General features: G+C 45.3%; 1 long non-coding RNA gene across 1 annotated transcript; it reads right to left on the bottom strand.

Moving 5' to 3' along the window:
• Positions 1 to 1,347: 1,347 nt before the first annotated feature.
• On the bottom strand, positions 1,348 to 17,215 carry LOC311432762. The gene is made up of 3 exons (XR_014690298.1): positions 17,101 to 17,215; positions 3,874 to 4,028; positions 1,348 to 3,066 (listed from the first exon to the last, which is right to left on the bottom strand). It is a non-coding gene; the product is annotated as an uncharacterized lncRNA (long non-coding RNA).
• Positions 17,216 to 17,566: the final 351 nt, after the last annotated feature.

The following is a 17,566-nucleotide window of genomic DNA, read 5'->3' as shown; positions in this document are numbered from 1 at the left end:
CGTCACCATGGAAACTCCCCTTTCTCCATCTGTTTATTTACAATGATAATGGGCTCTGCAATAAACTTTGAAATAGATACACAGATAGAAACAAGTCAAAACAAATGACAGAAAATGGATCTCTTAGCTGGCAGCGAGTAAGCCAATCGCCCTCTGCCCCAGGATACCACTGCTGCCTAGGCTCAAGTTGAAAAAAATTGTGGTGACCAAAGCTAGCACGTAAGCAGATGTAGTATGCAAAACCCCCGGTCACTTGCTGTGTTAACCATAGATATTTTGGGATATTTTTGCTTTTAAATTCTCCAGACACCCAGTTTTCCCACAGTCTGGAGGTTCTCAGTATGGTCTGCCTGGGCAGCACGTTGGTGGTGATAGTATATAAGCACACCCCAGAAGGATCTCTGCTTGGAAAATACCACTAAAAGCTAAATCATTTCAGCTCGCCACAGTCCTTCACCTTATCTCTCCTTCGCTCCATGAATCACTCCTACTGACAGTGAAGATACCTCATTATCACGTGAAACTAGGCAGGCTCCTGGCAGCCAACCCCTCAAAGGTGCTCACAGTCTTCTGTGGATGGACTTCTGTGAGCTGCAAGAGCACTGACACCAGCAAGTCTAGGAAAATGCCAGTGTCTGTGGTTGAGCCTCAAGCCCTGGGGTCCACTGAGGGAATTGGCACCATCAGAGGTGATCCATCACCCCTCTGAGATGCCCTCCGAAGCACAGAGGGAATCAGCAGCAGGAGATGGAGTCCATCCAGGGACACAGGTGCCCAATGAGCCACCCAAACAGAGAGCCCTCTGACTAGAAGGGACGTGCACGTGCATAAAGCTAGGAGGCAAACCAAAGCCTTGAATGTGAGAACCAGTAGGGTTGTTCAGCACTGCAAGGCAAAGCAGAGCTGCTAGATCCCATCCAAAACACGTACGTGGTAGGTTCAATGCCCTGAAACATGGCTCCAGCTCGCTGTTCTCCTTTATATTCACAGATCTTTCCCCAAAGGCCAAATTTCTCTGTGTTTACACGGATGCACACAGTTCCGGGCAAGGCTGCTCTTGGGACGTATGCCCACGTAGGCAGGCAAACAGGATCTTCACAATCAAAGAGATGCATTCACAATTCGCCCGTCTTTATTTTACTGTTTATAAATACCCAGTTAGGAATTAAGGAAAAAACCACTGTGTGGTTTAAGTAGCCAGTCTTATACCACAAAAGATGAATAGTGAATAGCTGAAGTGAATGATTCCCAGAAAACTCATAGTCTGAAAACTGTTTGTCTGTGTTATTCTGCAAATGCTTGATGAATAATGAACAAGCAAACAGAAGTCAGAACATGACCAGAGGATGGATCAAACTGATCAGAGGCTTTATTCACAATTAAATATATTCATGGGGGGGTGGGGGTATTTATATACATCATGCTCTTATACAAGTATAAACAAGCCAGAGCACTGACAGCAGCATATCATTATCAGATGGTAACGAGCAACACACTAATGAGAGAGCAGGAAATGGCTGTTGCTGGGTGCTGTAGTGCAACACCCATACACGAACCATGCTTTACCTTCTCTTTTTGGGTAGGGTATGGGTATAGGTTACAAGCACAATCAGTACGCACGCTGAAAGCTTAACAGCTATGCATCAGCAGGTGTTTTTAACACCTGGGTGTTAAAAAAGGGCAAGACCTGACAAACTTCTTCATAATGCTCCTTGTTGGGATTGTACTGAACCTGAGCCAAGAGCTGAGATGGAGAATCCTTCTATGAACGCTGCCACCAAAATTTCCTGGCCAAGAGATTGTGGGAAATGTTACCTGCAAGGAATCCAGCCTCCTGCCTCACAGAAATTCTCCTCGTGCTGCAGTGATTCATCAGCCCTTGAAAGTACTCTGGAAGGGATGGTCACCTGCATGATGCTCTCTTCAGGAGTGCCACACATACAGCAAGACCCCTGCTTGCAAAACCCTTCATGACAGTCCAGAGTCAGAAGGTGTTATAGGGTCAACCACAAATTATCCATAAATATTTCTCCTATTAAGATGTGCTCACTAGGTCACCAAGCCCTGTCAAATTCCCCAGTAGAACTGGGTGAATAATGGATTTTTTTTCAGCTCCCAACTGGAAAGAAGTATTTGGGATTGATTTGAACTTTTCATTTTTAAATATAGTCTGATTTCAAAATGAAAATATCATTTTTTAAACAAAACGTCAAGATGCTTTCCAGGTTTCTCCCTGCTTTTTGTCAAAATGATTTATCAGACTTGACCCAAATTGATTCAATTGCTCTAAAACTGCCACAAATGTATATATTAACTGAAAATATTTTCTGCTCAGCTCCATCCAAAACATGTATAACACTTATAAGAATTAGTGGGGGAAACTGTGACGGGGATGCAGAAATATTTAAACATCCAATGCAAATAAAGTACAAATGTAATGGCCTCACTACTACAGAAATGTCTTGGCGTGTTTCCACCTGGAGCCAGCTAGATGATTAACTGGCCACGTGCACTAATTATTTGAGGTTGATGTTTACATCAGCACTGTGCAAACTGGGTGCAGTCCTGCTCAGAAAATAAAAACATTCAACCAAAGACTGGAGACCGGATCTTCTGTGCTTGGGAGAAGTTGAAATAAGGTACAGGGAAATGAACCCCTGAGATTTCAAAGCAGAGGCTTGGGCAGACCTGAAGAAGCCAACATCCTGGCCAGGGATCCTTTGCTTGTGCCAGCTGCAACAGCACCCACAAGGTTTTCCCAGAGTAGGCATCACTTGCACAGGAACTGCCACCAGCTCTGTCCCTCAAGTGATGTCTACTACAACCTCCTTCTCTGACTGAGATAAGGAAACATGGATCTGAATGAACATTACCTATAGAATCAGTGCAATGCTGGATCCAGCCAAATGCCCTTTTCTGACTGCATCCTCTCTTGTTCCACCACTGGTTCTTTCAGAATTGATTTACACCTTAGGTTACTTACAGTGGATGAGACGTCCTCTCATTTGGCAAAAACTGGAAACAATTCTCCACAAATCAACATAAACATGGCATAAGCCAGGTGATCTGGGAGCATACAAATGAAAAAAAGGCACTTAGTTGCTGAGTAATGGTAAACATACAGCTATAACACAAATGCAAGTGTTTTGCAGAAAAAAAGTCTGCACAGAAACAAAGGACAGGCTTCTCCCAAACCTCCTTGAAATCCAGACGCCAGACCCTGCTTCAGCTCTGAGTGAGGAAGGTACAAGTCTACTAAAGCAAGTAAAACTTCAGCAGCATATGCTTGGGGTTAGAGCCCCGTTGGTCAGATTCCTGATCTGTGAGGAGTGCCACTCGGCAAGCAAGAACCCCGTGCTCTCCTACATATTTCCTCCCACATATGCCTTCAGACAGCACCTAAATTTGCATCCTTCTCTTGGATGGAAACAAACAGGCTTGGTCTTCATCCACATTTGGAGCAGGCAGAGCTTTTGCTGAAAGGTACCTGTCAGCCTGGCTCTCCGTGTACTGACAGCTTAAAAGCTACATTAAAGCTCAGCTTGGAGGTTGTTTGATTTGAACACAAGCTACAAACCCAGCTCCGGGAGTGCTCAGGGGCTGCAGGCAGCCTTGCTGTTCACTGCCTCCTTTTATATATTGCGGTGGCTGAGTCTTATCTGTTCTCTGTTTACTATTTGTGCTTTTTAAACCAAGGGGAGAAACAACTGCCAAGAAAATTCTGGCACGTTTTGTGTGTGTGACAGACACGCTATAAATAATAGAAAATTAATGCTTTCTTTTTTCATATCTGCTTGCAGATGGCTTGTCCGGTGCATTTCAGGCAGCAAAATTAGATCAGTAGCAGCTTTGTCAAACATATTTTTTTCTTACCAAATGTTCAGTTTCTGTCAGAGCCTGTCCAGTCAAGTTCTCGTGAAGGGCTGATGATAAACTGAGATCTTCTGGTGCTCTTCAGCAGCCCCATGCCTCCAGGGTTGGGCCAGACAGCTTGTTCATACATCAGTGCATCTTTTCATGAAACAGCGCTGGTAAGGAAAGAATGGACAAAAGAGGAGAGGTCAAGTGCAAGCTTTTATAACCGTTTGTTTAAACCTGCTGTAATGAGAAAACATTTTGCTAACATGAAGTGTGTGGGAAGGCTACTTCTGGGGCCTCTCTGCCCACTAGATGGTGCTAGAAAATAATGTAACTGCCCTTTCTCATCATGCACCACTGCTGAAGCAGCAATGCTTCAGTGATGCACGGGTCTGCAGTGTGCAAAGTGTGTAGCTTAACAGCAGTTGGAAGCCAGTATAGTTTCTTCTCTGATCTGAGCTAAACTTGATCAGCTTGGTGTATAGATGTGCCCTAAAAGAGAGGGGTTAGTTCAGGTGCACTTCGGTGCCTCCAGTTCTTTTCAAACCAAGTGCCCTCACGAGCAGTAGATGCTGGGCAGGCTGGTGCAGTGCATGGCGTAGATGCAGGCTCAGGATCCTCACCTGTAGCTGCACTGCTCCAAGAATTCAACCCCCCTGTCCATCGCCCGGGTGAGCTGGGCACTGGCTAACACGCTCCCAGCCATGGCCAGCGTGGCCTTCAGCAGAAGGTCAGCATCCAGAGGAACAGAAAAGCCTTTCATCCCAGCCGGCCAAGTTCTCAAACGCCTCCTGAAGGAAAAAGCGCTGCCAGGACCGGGCACAGAACGGAGGTGTGTGCTCACAGGCAGGAGCATCCCCACGGGATCTGCAGCTGCAGACATGGGCTTTGCACCGTTCCTCTCTGTTTCGTGGTCCAAGAAAGTCAGTCAGGAGACTGATTTATGAAGGATGTGGGTGACGTGTCATTTCTGCAGCGGCCTCAGGGCTGGATAACCGGCACTGAGATGGGTGGTGGCCAGCAGAAAATTCCTTTGGTGAACAGTGGTCAGTGATGTATGGAAGCCCCAGACCCCGAGTGGGAAGGAGAGGACATCTTACTACTGGGTAGGGCCACCGAGTGGGATCTGTGGGGAAGGGGACCCAGCAGATCGAGGACATCAAGCACTGCAGCACATCCTCTCGTGTATTAGGAAAACCATTACAGTTCATTTGACAAGTTTGTTCTTTTTTGAAAGAATGCTTACAACACAAAACAACAATTACTCATGGTTAGTTAATACGGGGCACAGCTTTCCCACGGATGCACATGCAGGTACCTCAGAAACTCCTGTTTCTCAATGTTTCTTACCAAATTACAGCTTTTATTTTTTTTTCCTGCACCATTTTCAACCACCTGCAGGAATTAATCACACTCGCTAATGGACGGAACAAGCTGGATTAAGACCTTAATTCAGAATTACTCTGATGACAGACGGCTTCTCTGATTTTATGAGTGACAGTGAAATCAGTTTCTGGTCCATTCACCACTGTTTCTCATGTTGTTCACAGAATCTTCAAAACCAGAATAGAATGCTCTCAAAGTCACAGGAAAATGATAGGTACAACGTATATGATAGTATAAGTGATAAATCTGCCCCTTAAAGCTACTGCCTTGTATAGGCTGGAAAAGCTTTCTGGGTAAAAAGCAGAGCTACAAGTCAGAGCAATTCCTACAGCGGTCACACAAAGGCCAGCTGAGGTCAGGTCATATGCCATAAGCAGATATTTCCATGCCGGAGCACTAGGTAATGCGGTCCTGGCACATCTCTGTTCCAAACACATGTCCAATATTCGGTGTTACAAATCATTTATTAAAGCTCAGCCAATCATAATAGCAAATTTGTACGCATGTGAAGATCTCTATATTTTGCCAAAAGTAGCTCATGCATAAAAAATATTACATAAACTTTCTGAACGTATATCAAAATAAATATTACAAATTACAGGAAATATGCTAAAATGACTCCCATTAAAATTTCAGGATTTGTTTAGGATTACTCCGATGGTTATAAAAGTGTCTCCTCTCATATCCTTCAGTTGGAGGAACAGCTTTGCCTTGGTCATTTTCTCCCCTTACAAACATGCCAGATTATTTTTACATCCACCAGAACCGCTACAGGCACAGTGCAAAGTCTAGACACCTGCACTTGTCCAGACCCAGCGCACTGCTGAGCTGGGTGCCCCCAGGTCAGAAGCATCTTCTGGGCCAATTTTCCAGTGCTAATTGATGCTGCCCCTCCATGTGAGCCTCCCACCCACCATCTGCAGTGGTCACCGTGTGCCTGCAGGCTGTGCCAGCATGTGGAAGGCAGGTATCAACACCCTTTACAGAGCACGACAGCAGGATTTGAACTTCCACCGCGTGTTGCAAAGAGGGATGAAATCACTTATTTGCTTCCCCCGATGGCTGTCAGCCTGCCTGTGCTCCAGCTCTGGCTATACTCACTTCACGGTACTACAGTGACCGCAGCATTATGGTATTAAAGCACATTTTGGGACAGAAACCAAGCTGCGAGCCACGTATGCAGGAGGGATTTGCAAACAAACACAAGATCCTACAAAACTTAGATCCACGGCTCCAAACTAGCTGCCCCTGCTCTCTCCCCATTACATATCCTCTAGCCCAGTCAATTCAAAAGTATTTCAAACTGTTGGGTAAATCCTTAAGGCTGCCAAGAATTTGATCAGCCCTGGTCAGCTGGTGTCAAGAAATGATGTGGAGGTAGTGGGAGCTAGAAGGCAGGACCTGAAAATGATTACAAAGGTAGAAAAAGAGCAATGAGAAACACTGGAACTGTATAATTCAATGAAACTGAAAAGCAACACTTGTAGGAATAATTTTAAGTTGAACAAAAGGATTGTTATATCACGTTATCTCTGGCGCTTACAGCCTCGTGATTTCATTTGAGCCATGCCCATATCAGGTTTCTGAGAGGACTTAGGCACGGATAAACGAGATCCATATGAAGACATACATCATTAGGATTTAAAAAAAAAAAAAAAAAAAAAAAGGAAGTTTTGTTAGTCTGACTGCTCCATTGCTGTGTGTTACAGGAATTTCTGTACTTTCCACAGTGCACCAAGCGCTTGGCACTGCAACACTTTCATCCTGCCCCGCGGCCACTTCCTCGAAGGAAGGGAAAGGAGTGATGAAACCTGCCCCTGAGGGATGCAGGGCTGAGTTTCTGGGGCCGTCCCCACCAGTTTGTGGGGCAAAACCCGGCAGGATCGTGCCCGGGGGGCTCCCCCCTGAGTGTCCCCAGCCCCCTTAGCCCCCTGTGGGCCCGCTGGTGGCTGCCATGGCCGCCTCCTCCCCCCGGCCCCCCGAGGGCGGGAGGAAAATGGCCGCCATGGCCTCTGGGCTGAGGGGGTCGGGCTGCCCTCTGCCGGCCTCAGGGGGAAAAGGGGAGCGGGGAGGTGGGCACAAAGTCAGCCTGGGCAGCGCTGGGGGGCTTCGGAGTCAGGCCTGCCCCCTCCCAGAGCCCTAAAAGATTTTAGAGAGCACAGGGCTTTCATTCTGCCATCCAAAGGGGGAGGTGGAGGGGTTACCCCAGCCTCTGAGGTTCTGCAGCCCGCCAGCTTCACTGCAGCATCCATACCCTGCAACCATCAGGACACGACTGTTTGTAATGAGGAAGAAAATTTTCATAAATATCTGCCTACTCCAACAGTACGGGAGTCAAAAAAAAAGCTTATTGCAGAATTTGGGGTAATTTGCAAGCTTTGTCATTGCTGCAACATAAATAGGGAAGTGCTCTTTGTGTTGGGGAAGGGAAATTGTACAAAGCATTTTAGGGGAGGATGTAGTGTCTTTAAATATAATTAATTTCCCGGTCTGAAGACTTTCACCCTACAGTCACACAGTTTTTTTTTGCTGGTGTATATTATTTCAGCAGGCACTTTGTTTTATTTTAGCTCTAAAATAAATGAATTTGAATGAGAGATTTGCAAGGGTTTTTAATGAAAGCACTAGTAGTGTTTAGTTTTGTAAATGCTTGTGTATAGAAGTGACACACAAACATACTTGCAAAACCAATTCCCAAACACAGACTGCCCAGATGGTGAGCTCACCTACACATAAAACGTCAGGATGCTGTTCTCACACGATCCAGCATGCAAAACCGCTGGAGACGCTTCCATCTTCCCACTGCCAACTCATCCCCACCTCAATCCCAAACAGTCTGAATGGGAAACATATGATTTTCATTTGGTCCTAAATAGAAATAATCCATTATTGCTCAAATTATGGAAAAAAAAAATAAAAAAAATAAATTCTAAATGTCACTCAGAAAAAGGCAAAGTCTGTAAAAACTTACACCAATTTAAGAGCTGCTTCTAAAATCAACTGCTAAAGACAGGTGCTGAGGTGTAGTGACCCTTAAACCAACACGGTTACAAAAAATCTTACTAGTGAAAAGATTTGGAAGACTTCAAATGACTGAGGACTCGTTTCATCAGAAACCACTGCAAGTAAAAGCGTTTGCTAACATGCCAGTGGCAAAGAAGTGGTTTGTGTATGACTTTTATTGAGATCTAAGTTCCAGGCTTGTAGAAGACAGGACCGGTGGTTTATACTTCAAGGAAATGACATTGTATACTGAAGATTATTTTTATAGGTCTTGTTGTTTCCATTGAAACATGAAAGCGCTTATCTTTATGTAGCTTCCTTTATCACTATCAACTATTTGTAAACTCTATTTGATTTTCCAGATCCTTTTTAGTCAAATGTTATTTAATAAGCACTGCACTGTATACAAAGCAGAGCAGCCAAAGGGCAGTTTTAATTTGCAGGCTGAAGGAAGCGGCATTATAGCCAGGCAGGGAGGAACTTCCTGGCCATTTTTTATAAACTAATAAACTTTTTGAGAGAAGGCGGCTCCTCACTGCATGATTTCTCTTCACCTGGAACAGGAACCCCTTGCCAACAAAAGCAAAGCTGTTTGCTTTTGTTGCAAAAGAAAACCAAAACACAGAAAACCGCCCTGCTCAGCCTTCACAGTCCTGCCTGCAGATGAAGGAGGGAGATACCGGCATGCACTCCATATATATTTAAGTCCTTGCACAGTTGTCAAAGAAGTGGCATGAGCTTCTGGGAAACCCATAGTTCCTGTTTAATATGTCAGTCAGTCACAGTGTTGTGTGGCCCGTACAAGCAAGTGGACTGTGTGGCTGTACAAGCAAGGGAATGTTTATATGGTCAGATGGTGATAAAAACCACTAGGCTGGGGTGAGTTTTGATTCATGCCAGGTGTATTATCTTCCCATCTGAGCAGCACACATAGATATTGACTTCATTTGTCCTTACTGGCATGTGCTCATCACATAACACCAATGCATTCAGCAAATTGCACTTATAGCAGTATGTAGGTCTTCATGCTAGCTCAAAACCAAGTGCATGCTACTTTTCCCTCAAAACTCTGAGAACAAGTGCTGTGTTTGAAATCTTCCCACACCATATGCTGGACAAGCCTTCCAAAACTCAAAAATCCCGAATGATGCAAGGCTTGCCTCCTGTGCTCTGTTGGCACAGAACCACTGGGCTGCAGTGGGGTTTTGGAGGGTGCCTGTAGGGAGCTCCTGGTGCTGCTCACCCTCCTGGACCTGAGCTGGAGCGATGGCCCATGCTTGGGTAGTGGTCCACACTGCAGTGGTGAACCATGCTGCACATCACTGCCTGGTTTCAGGATGGGTGCAGGGCAGTGACCATGGTGCGCATGGTCACAGACCACCAGTTGGCTTCCTATGCTGGTTTCAGTCCTTTTCCTCCTTTCCTACAGCACATACTCTAAAAAACACTTATATCACAGCGTAAGTATTACCTCCACTAAAGCACTGTGATGCTTTGAGAAGCCTACACAGCTCAGGCTTCTGAATGCAGGAGGAATAGTTGGAGTATTTCCTGTGCAAGGAGAGGAAGAAGCAGGTTCAGCCCCATTGTCTTCCTACAAAGAGCCAAATCAGTGCTCAAGAAGGATTCAGAAAATTATTTTTCTGACCAAAAAATCACCAGTGAATCGGCAGAGGTGGGTTGTAGTTTCATTTGTTAGGGTTATTTTCCCAATGTTGGAGGAGTCCTGAGTACATGTTGGTCTGTAGGCTGCTTTCTTGTGTATTTCAGAATGAATGGACAGTGTCCAAACTTTTGATCTCTTCAGGCTAAACAGAGGTAGTCAACGTGTTTGTTTTGAAAGACCTCAAAAAGAGATTTCACTGGTAAATGGCTTGTGGTTTTTGAGTATGAAGCTAACGTTTTACAACTATTCAGTGCTACTGGTTTGAAATCCACTGGAAATCCCCTGCACCTATCGGACAGTTTCTGGCAGTGAGTTCATTTTCTAAAATACTACATAAAAAGGATGACACAAGCTAAAGGAGGTCCAAGAGCTCTTGTTTTAAAATTCTGACCAAGATTACAACATCAATAAATGAAACCAGTCCAGCTCTGGTAACAGTGAATAAACCTTTTTTTTTTTTTTTTTTTTCAATTCAATTTCTCTTTGCATCTCTCCTTGTTTTCAAGGGTTACTGGTGACTTCCCTCAGCTTATTTATTTTTATCCCAGCTTTTGTGTTTTTGTTCCCTCCCTTCCACCACGAGTGACCTCACTGGAAAGTCCAAGAAAGCCTCACCACAAAGTTTGTGAATTCTCCCAAGGCAAAAAAAAAAAAAAAAAAAAAAAAAAGGATCATGATCATTACTTCCCATTTGGTTGTAAAATGTGGTTCCATAAATGTTCTTTTCAAAGCTGATACAATTACAAAGGAACAACAGCTCCAGTTCTGGGGTGGAGTGCCAGCAAAAACCTTCCAAGACTCAGCCGTTAAACAAAACATTAGCTGTATCTTATGTTTTTATATTGATCGTATTTGTATTTTTCACAGATTGTGAGGCAGCTGGGTGTTGGGGAAACAGCCGGGGTGAAATCACCAAGTCCTCAGGTGGCAGCAGAAGGCTGCTCACAGCACACGTGCAAGCAGGCTGGGCGAAACCTGGGGAGCTGAAAAATGGGCAAAAGCAGGCCAAAAGGGCAGCGCAGACCTTCTCAGACTGATCACCCCTGTGCAGTAATTATGGCCCCAACACCAGAGCAGAGCTGATCTCAGCATGCCATGGCAAATATCTGCTTCCTCCAGCACTGCATGGAAAGGGAACCAGGGGCTGACTCACGCCCAGTGAAGTTTTGGGTGTTGGTAGTGAATGGCAAAAGCCGTTTGGGTGAAAGTGAGACCAAGAACGAAAGGGAGAAGTAGAAAAGCTGTGTATCAGCAGTGGCACAGAGAGAAGAAAGTGCTGATGGCGTTTGCACAACAGCACGGTGAATCAGCTGTGGGGATGTGCCCAATGGAGACCTCTCGGTACCAGCTGGCCAGCAGCACGAGCGAGAGCACACAGCTGTACTCAGGTGCCCTGTGGTGACGCAGAGGAAGGAAGATACTAGAACGAAAGAAAAAGTTCCAGGAAAATGAAATTGGATTTTAAAACCAAGAGGAAAGCAAAAGATAAGCTACATTTGTCAGGGTGCCTTTCCACAAAACTTTGAGACGGTAGGTTTGGGATTGGAGGCTCTGCAGCAATGCAGCTGAAACATCCCAGCTCCCCATCCCTGCCTGCTCGCTCCCAGATTCATTCAGTTTCATTGTGAGATCCTTTTTCAGTCAGATCCATTTCCAGGTAAGAGTGAGAGGGAGATGTGGTCTGCATGTGGATGGGGACAAGTGCCTGGAGAAGGGCAAAGGATCTCTTGTCCCAGCTTTGCAGCAGAGACACACTCGTGTGACACCTCGTGAAGAGGCAGCCTGTGACTGCCACAATTCTGCATCTAAGGACAGAGCCAACAAACCAGTGATGGTGTTATTTAACCTTTTTACATCTATATATATATGTATTGATCTTGTGACTGTGGATCCTCCTGCTCCTGCTGCACAAATACCTCAGGGCATCTCTTACAGTTTTCCATTTAAGAAAATTCGGCTGCAGTGAATGAATCTGCATCACTGGAGGACTGGTAGACAAATGCTCATCATTTTCTATGGATCAGTTTAGTGAGTTCATTTTTACAAAGAGAACCTTTAACTGCCCTGTGGTTTATGCTTCTCCTCTGCATCACATCTTGTATTTGATGACTTTATAAAGGTTTGTCCTGGATGTTAATTGGTGGCTGGTGGCTGCCCACTGAGCAAAGAATTACCGAGTGGCCTCAGCATCCATGGGGCATTGCTCCCACCAGTAGCACCCTGTGCCATCCTGGCCATCTACACAGCCTCAGCCACATTTCGGAAAGATGACATCCCCAGAGGCTAGCAGGGACCTGGCACACCGCAAACCTAAAGGCGACAGCAGTTGCAGTAGCCCTGCTCTCAGTCAGTCTTCATTCATTCATTCGTTTGTTCCCTGTCCCGTTCTGGGCTCTAGTGGATGGAACTGGCTGGTGCCAGCCGTGAAGTTCCCGAAAATGTTCCTCTACCAAAAACATCACTAGATGGCGATAGAAGCTTTCAAACGGAGCTGGAGTCTGAGGCTTTGCACAGGGTTTAGGGGCTCAGGCTGTCCCAAAAGGAATGGGGCTGACCTGGACCTCAGCTGATCTGCAAAAATGTCAGTCAGAGAAAGCAAAGACCTTAAATAATACTGTAGCACTGCCCTGTACAGTGCCAGCATAGCAGGCTAACTTCTCTTGCCTGTGCATATGCCCAGGGGGAAGAGACTGAAGCTTGGGGCTGTAGCTGGGACTCTGTAGCTCTGGCCATCACTCCTGTTCCCTCTGTGAGAGGCAGTAAGCTGCAGTATATCAATATTTGTTTTGAGGCATGGATCTGGCATGCTGGGGCAGGGATATAGAGGCAGCTGGAGGACCTCTGCTTGCCAGTGGGGCAAATAATCTTGGCTAAGTAACCAGAGCTTGGCCAGCTGGCCAGAACAACATCACAGTGCCCAGAGCATCCTTTGGCATGTTGTGCAGCAATAAAAGCTCACTCCAGGGCACAGCATACTGCCTTCCCACCCGTGAGTCCTCACCCCAGCACATCTCCACCTCTGGGGGACACTCCTGCTTGCAAGATTGAAGAAACCAAGAAAAATTAAATTTAGTATTATATACAGTAACAAATTTCTGCAAGGATGACACCATTCTGGGTGTTAAGGTACTGCCTAGGGAAGCTGTGGGAGGTGTATCTCCTCATTATATGCTGTAAACACGATTAACTTGTTTTTCTGTGTAAATGACCTCTATGATTCATTGTTGTCAGGCAACATGCACAGAGTTTCAGTTCCAGATGAATTTTAGAAAGGGTTTGAGTAAATTTCTTTTCTTTTTTTTTTTTTTTATTTTTTTTTTCTGGCCCATCACACGCAACTGTGAAATCACACTTGGGTTGGTTACCTAAGCTGCTTTGGCATACTAGTGAAGTTTCCAAGGCCAAGGATGCTTGTTTCCTACATGTTCCTGCTTGCCCTCTGCTCTGCTGCTTGCTGTGCCATGGTAGGGGAGCAGAGGTGGCATCCCAAAAGCTCTGATATCCCTCTGCCTCCCAGCAGGGACAGCAGATCCTGCTGGGGTGGTGAAACCTGTCCTCTGCTCCTCCAGTCCCCAGAGCCATCATCTTCAGCATCACCTCCATGGGCTTGCAGGGATGTATTTCATGGACTTCACATGTGCCTGTGCCCCAGATCTCCCCGTGACTCAGGAGATGTCACACCTCGTAAGGGCAGGTCACCTCCTCCCTCGAGTCCAGGATGCATGCAGGCACAGGCAGGATCTGTGGCCTCTCTGCAGCATAGAAGTGAGTCCTCACGGTCCTCACAGCTTCATTTCCCTGTATCCCCCTCTAAACAGCATGTTGTCTTCATACACCCCACAGCCCCATGTCATCCAGTGAGCGTCTGGATGAAATCGTGCCCCGTGAGACAGAAAGAAGAGGCTGTGGTCTAGATGACAGTGTTTTGGTTTCAAATGGAGCTGAAGGAAATGGACACCTCAGATGGTTCACTGCCCCCTGCAACCCCTTGCAAGGCTCAGTGAGCAGGACATTGCCCTGCAACACCATGGGGAAATGCGTCGGCATTGTCCACAGCATGATAGCAACAGGGCTTCGGGTAAGGCCGCAGAGGCTTTGCTGAGGAAAGGTTGGGATTGCATCACCCACTTCTCCTACCAGTGGAAGTGCTCACAGGCTCTGACAGGGCTGAGGATCTCCTCCTGAGCTAGAAAGAAGTCTTCTGCCAAAACAAGGGGCTTGGGCTCAAATGCCTCCCTCTCCCAGCCCAGGCAAGGTGCTGGCGGGGACCCTGAAGGACGTGTTAAAACTGCTGATATTAATTGTGTCCTGACAACATACCGGGAATAAAAAAGGACAAAGGAGAGTCCCACAAGCTGCAAAGCTGAGTGTTGGCCATTCGGAGTCTATGTCAGCAATTTAATATTTGATCTCTGCATCTGGATGGGCAGCCTCCAGGCAGCCTGGAGGCAGATGACCTGGCCCTTGCCCTGCTGATAATACCTGCAGTTGCACCAGCTGCTTTCTTCAGGCTCCACCGAAAGCTCAGAACAGTCTGGGAAGTTTTAACCTTTTTTCTTTTTCTTTTTTTCTTTTTCTTTTTTCTTTTTAAATTGGTATTCAGAAAAATAAATGTAATTCTCTTTCTCCTGTCACCGCTATTTTCATTTTCATGTGTTCTTGAGCTTCTGATTTCCAGTTACAACTGAAAGCAGAAGTGAGAGGCAGCAAGAAAGGCAGTTCTCAGGGTATTTTAGGTTCAGACAGAGTCAGGAGGTTTTGGAAACAAATTATGAGATAATTTGGTTTGTGCTTAGCTAAAGGAAAAGCAAAATTTGACGCTTACTTATCCCTGTGAACAAGCCACATACTTTCTCCTCCCTCTGAAATACCCACTTGGTGTCAGCATCCACAAGTCTGTTCCAGTTTTGCCAGGCAGAAAATGTTTCTGAGTAATAGTGTTTGTCTCTTCAGTAGGAATTCCTGTCTGAGGATCTGAAAATATCTGATAACCCTCATTCTGACAAAGGAAGAGCAGACAAACACCAGATTTTCTGAACACAAGGCTTTCCCTAACCTGCCCAAGCTCACGTTCTGCTGCTGGGATAGAGCCCAGATACACTCTGTCCTTAAGTAAGCAGTATTTATGCATATTTTCCTTCAGCAAGTAGGCCAATTTGGATTAAAAAATATATATAATTGTCTCCTTTTCAAAGTCAGTTTTGTACGGATTTGGTGTTAGCCACTCAGAGGCAGAGTCTCCGGCCAGGATGGGGGGATGAGATGCAGATCTGTTTATACACCATACACTTCTTGCAGGAGAGATAACAGGTTTTGCTACAGAGCAAATATTTGCCAACAGCAATGATATGAAGTGTGGACTTGAAACAGAAAATATATTTGGGAGTAGTGAAAGCCTGTGGGTTTTTCTTTATGTTACACCAAATGACCCTGAGCGAATCACACTAGAACAGGTCGGCACAGGGCAGGGTATGGAAGATACTAAAAGTGAGGGAAATTCAGGTGGAGTCCAGTGGAGTTTTCAGGCCACAGGCAAGGAGTTCAAAGTCCTAGACGCACAGTGAAAACAAGCAGATGTTTTCAGATGTTGTGCTCTAGGGACAGCGTGGAGATGTAAGACCTTAGGGAGGCATTCCCAGCATGAAATCCACCTAGGTGAAAGACTTACCTTTGGGGGCTGGATCCAGCCCAGCTGATCCTACAGGGTACTTCAAGTTAAAAACAAACAAACAAACAAAATGATTTTGAAATTTAGATCTGGGCAGAGAATTGTTCTTGCAGCTTATAGCCTATTATCAGGACAACTTCCCATTCAACTCCAAGTTTCAACTGTTGAAAAAAAAAAAAAAGTTTGTGTTTGCTCTGTCTAATCTTACGAGACAGGAAGAGGAAAATAAGATAGAGTGGGAGATATAGGAAGAATGTGTATCAAGGAGAAAGGAAGTAGTCATGCTGATAAGGTTAGTTAATAAGGAAACATTACAGTAAATGAGAGAACTGTGCCTGTTTCCACAAAGAAATATGTTGATGTCAGACAAAAAGAAAGAACACACACAAAAGAAAACAAGAAAGAAAGAAAGAAAGAAAGAAAGAAAGAAAGAAAGAAAGAAAGAAAGAAAGAAAGAAGGAAAGAAAGAAAGAAGGAAAGAAAGAAAAAGAATAGAAAGAATAGAAATTAAGGGGCATTGTACGTAAATGTAATCAGTTCAGCTAATAAAGTGGAGGAGGACCTTGATCTTCCGGTGAAAGACACGTAATCCACCGGTAAGGAGATAACAGTAGGGAAAAATGCTCTTGGGATTGTAGGGTTGAGAGAGGTCAGGAAAGAGAGTGGTACTGGAGAATTGTGATCTGTGTAAAAATCGGGTTTTTTGAACTGGTCATTAAGTGCTAGCAGGGCAGTTTTAGAAATCTGTCATAATCTTCCAGGTCAGTTTTGCATTGTGATAGCAATCTCCGAGTTTTGTCAGAGCAGGGGTAATAATGGCAGTTTTGGAGAGGAACTTTGACTCCTGAATTACTGAATAGGAACACAAACAAACAAACAAACAAACAAAAAAGGGCAGCAATGGCCTGGAGGTGGTAGCCAGGAGGTTTTTCTCCTCCTGGACTTGATGAACCACAATGCAAAGCCAGCAGGGATGTCCTCTGCTGCAGAACTAGAAGTGCCCACATATTCCCACATATTCCACGTATGCTCATGCATGTTCCAGGTGTCTGGATGGTTAGCTAGGGAATGCCAAAGAGGTCTCTGTTTAACTGCATGCATGGACACAAGTCACGTAGGAGAGAAACACCACAGAGCCCTTGGTAGCCAGAGCAGCAGGGAATGGACTGTGGGCTGGCAGGGCCATCCCCTTTCCAGGTGTAAGAGGCAAACTTATTGACCATATTCTTTGTGATCCACCAAGTAGTAAATGCAGAAGCTGCTTGGGAAAAATGCCCTTCACGAGAAAGAGGAAGACTGGAAAGGCTGCAACCCTGACGGGATGAGTTAATGTCCTTTCAGGTGCAAGCAGGAACCTGCAGAGACTCTGAAAAGGGACTGAGCAGTTGGGGTCATGCCTTGGATGTCTCACAGTGCGAGAGAGAGGCAAGTGAAAACTGCCATGAGGCAACCACACCAACCAAAAGACATCAAAACAAACAGGAAAGCATGGGTTAAATGAAGTGGAGAAAGAACTCACCACAGGAACCCTTCCTCTTTTGTGCAAGGTCTGCTGCGTGATGTAGCAGTGTCGGGGGTGTTGCACAAACCGGCAGGGCTCTGCAGACATTTTCCCTGACAGTGTTTTTGCTACATCCTCTTAGTTTCTCATTAGTTCAAGTTTTCCTCCAGTTTCTAGGGAAGTTTGTGTGTAAAGGAAAAAAAAAAAAAAAAAAAAAAAAAGAGGCTTTAAATATGATGGAGGCCTGGCATCATCTGATCAGATGCCAGACTTCAGTTTCAAAGTCCTTTTTAGGATCTGGCTCCAGACACTTTCTTCCTTCAAGCTCTCAGGAAATCCCCCAAGCTGGAAGGGTTTAAAATAAAACCAGCTTAGACTTCCCAGAGTAGAGAAAAGCACCTGAAAATGTGACAGAGAGAGAGATTTTCTCTGCATTCAGGTGAAGTCTGAAAGTGTTTTTTAAAGTAAATTTTCCACTCTGCCA

This window comes from Aythya ferina (genome assembly GCF_964211825.1).
Source record: "Aythya ferina genome assembly, chromosome: 2".
In the NCBI taxonomy this organism is placed as follows: Eukaryota; Metazoa; Chordata; class Aves; order Anseriformes; family Anatidae; genus Aythya; species Aythya ferina.
This window is presented reverse-complemented; position numbering and strand designations above follow the sequence as displayed.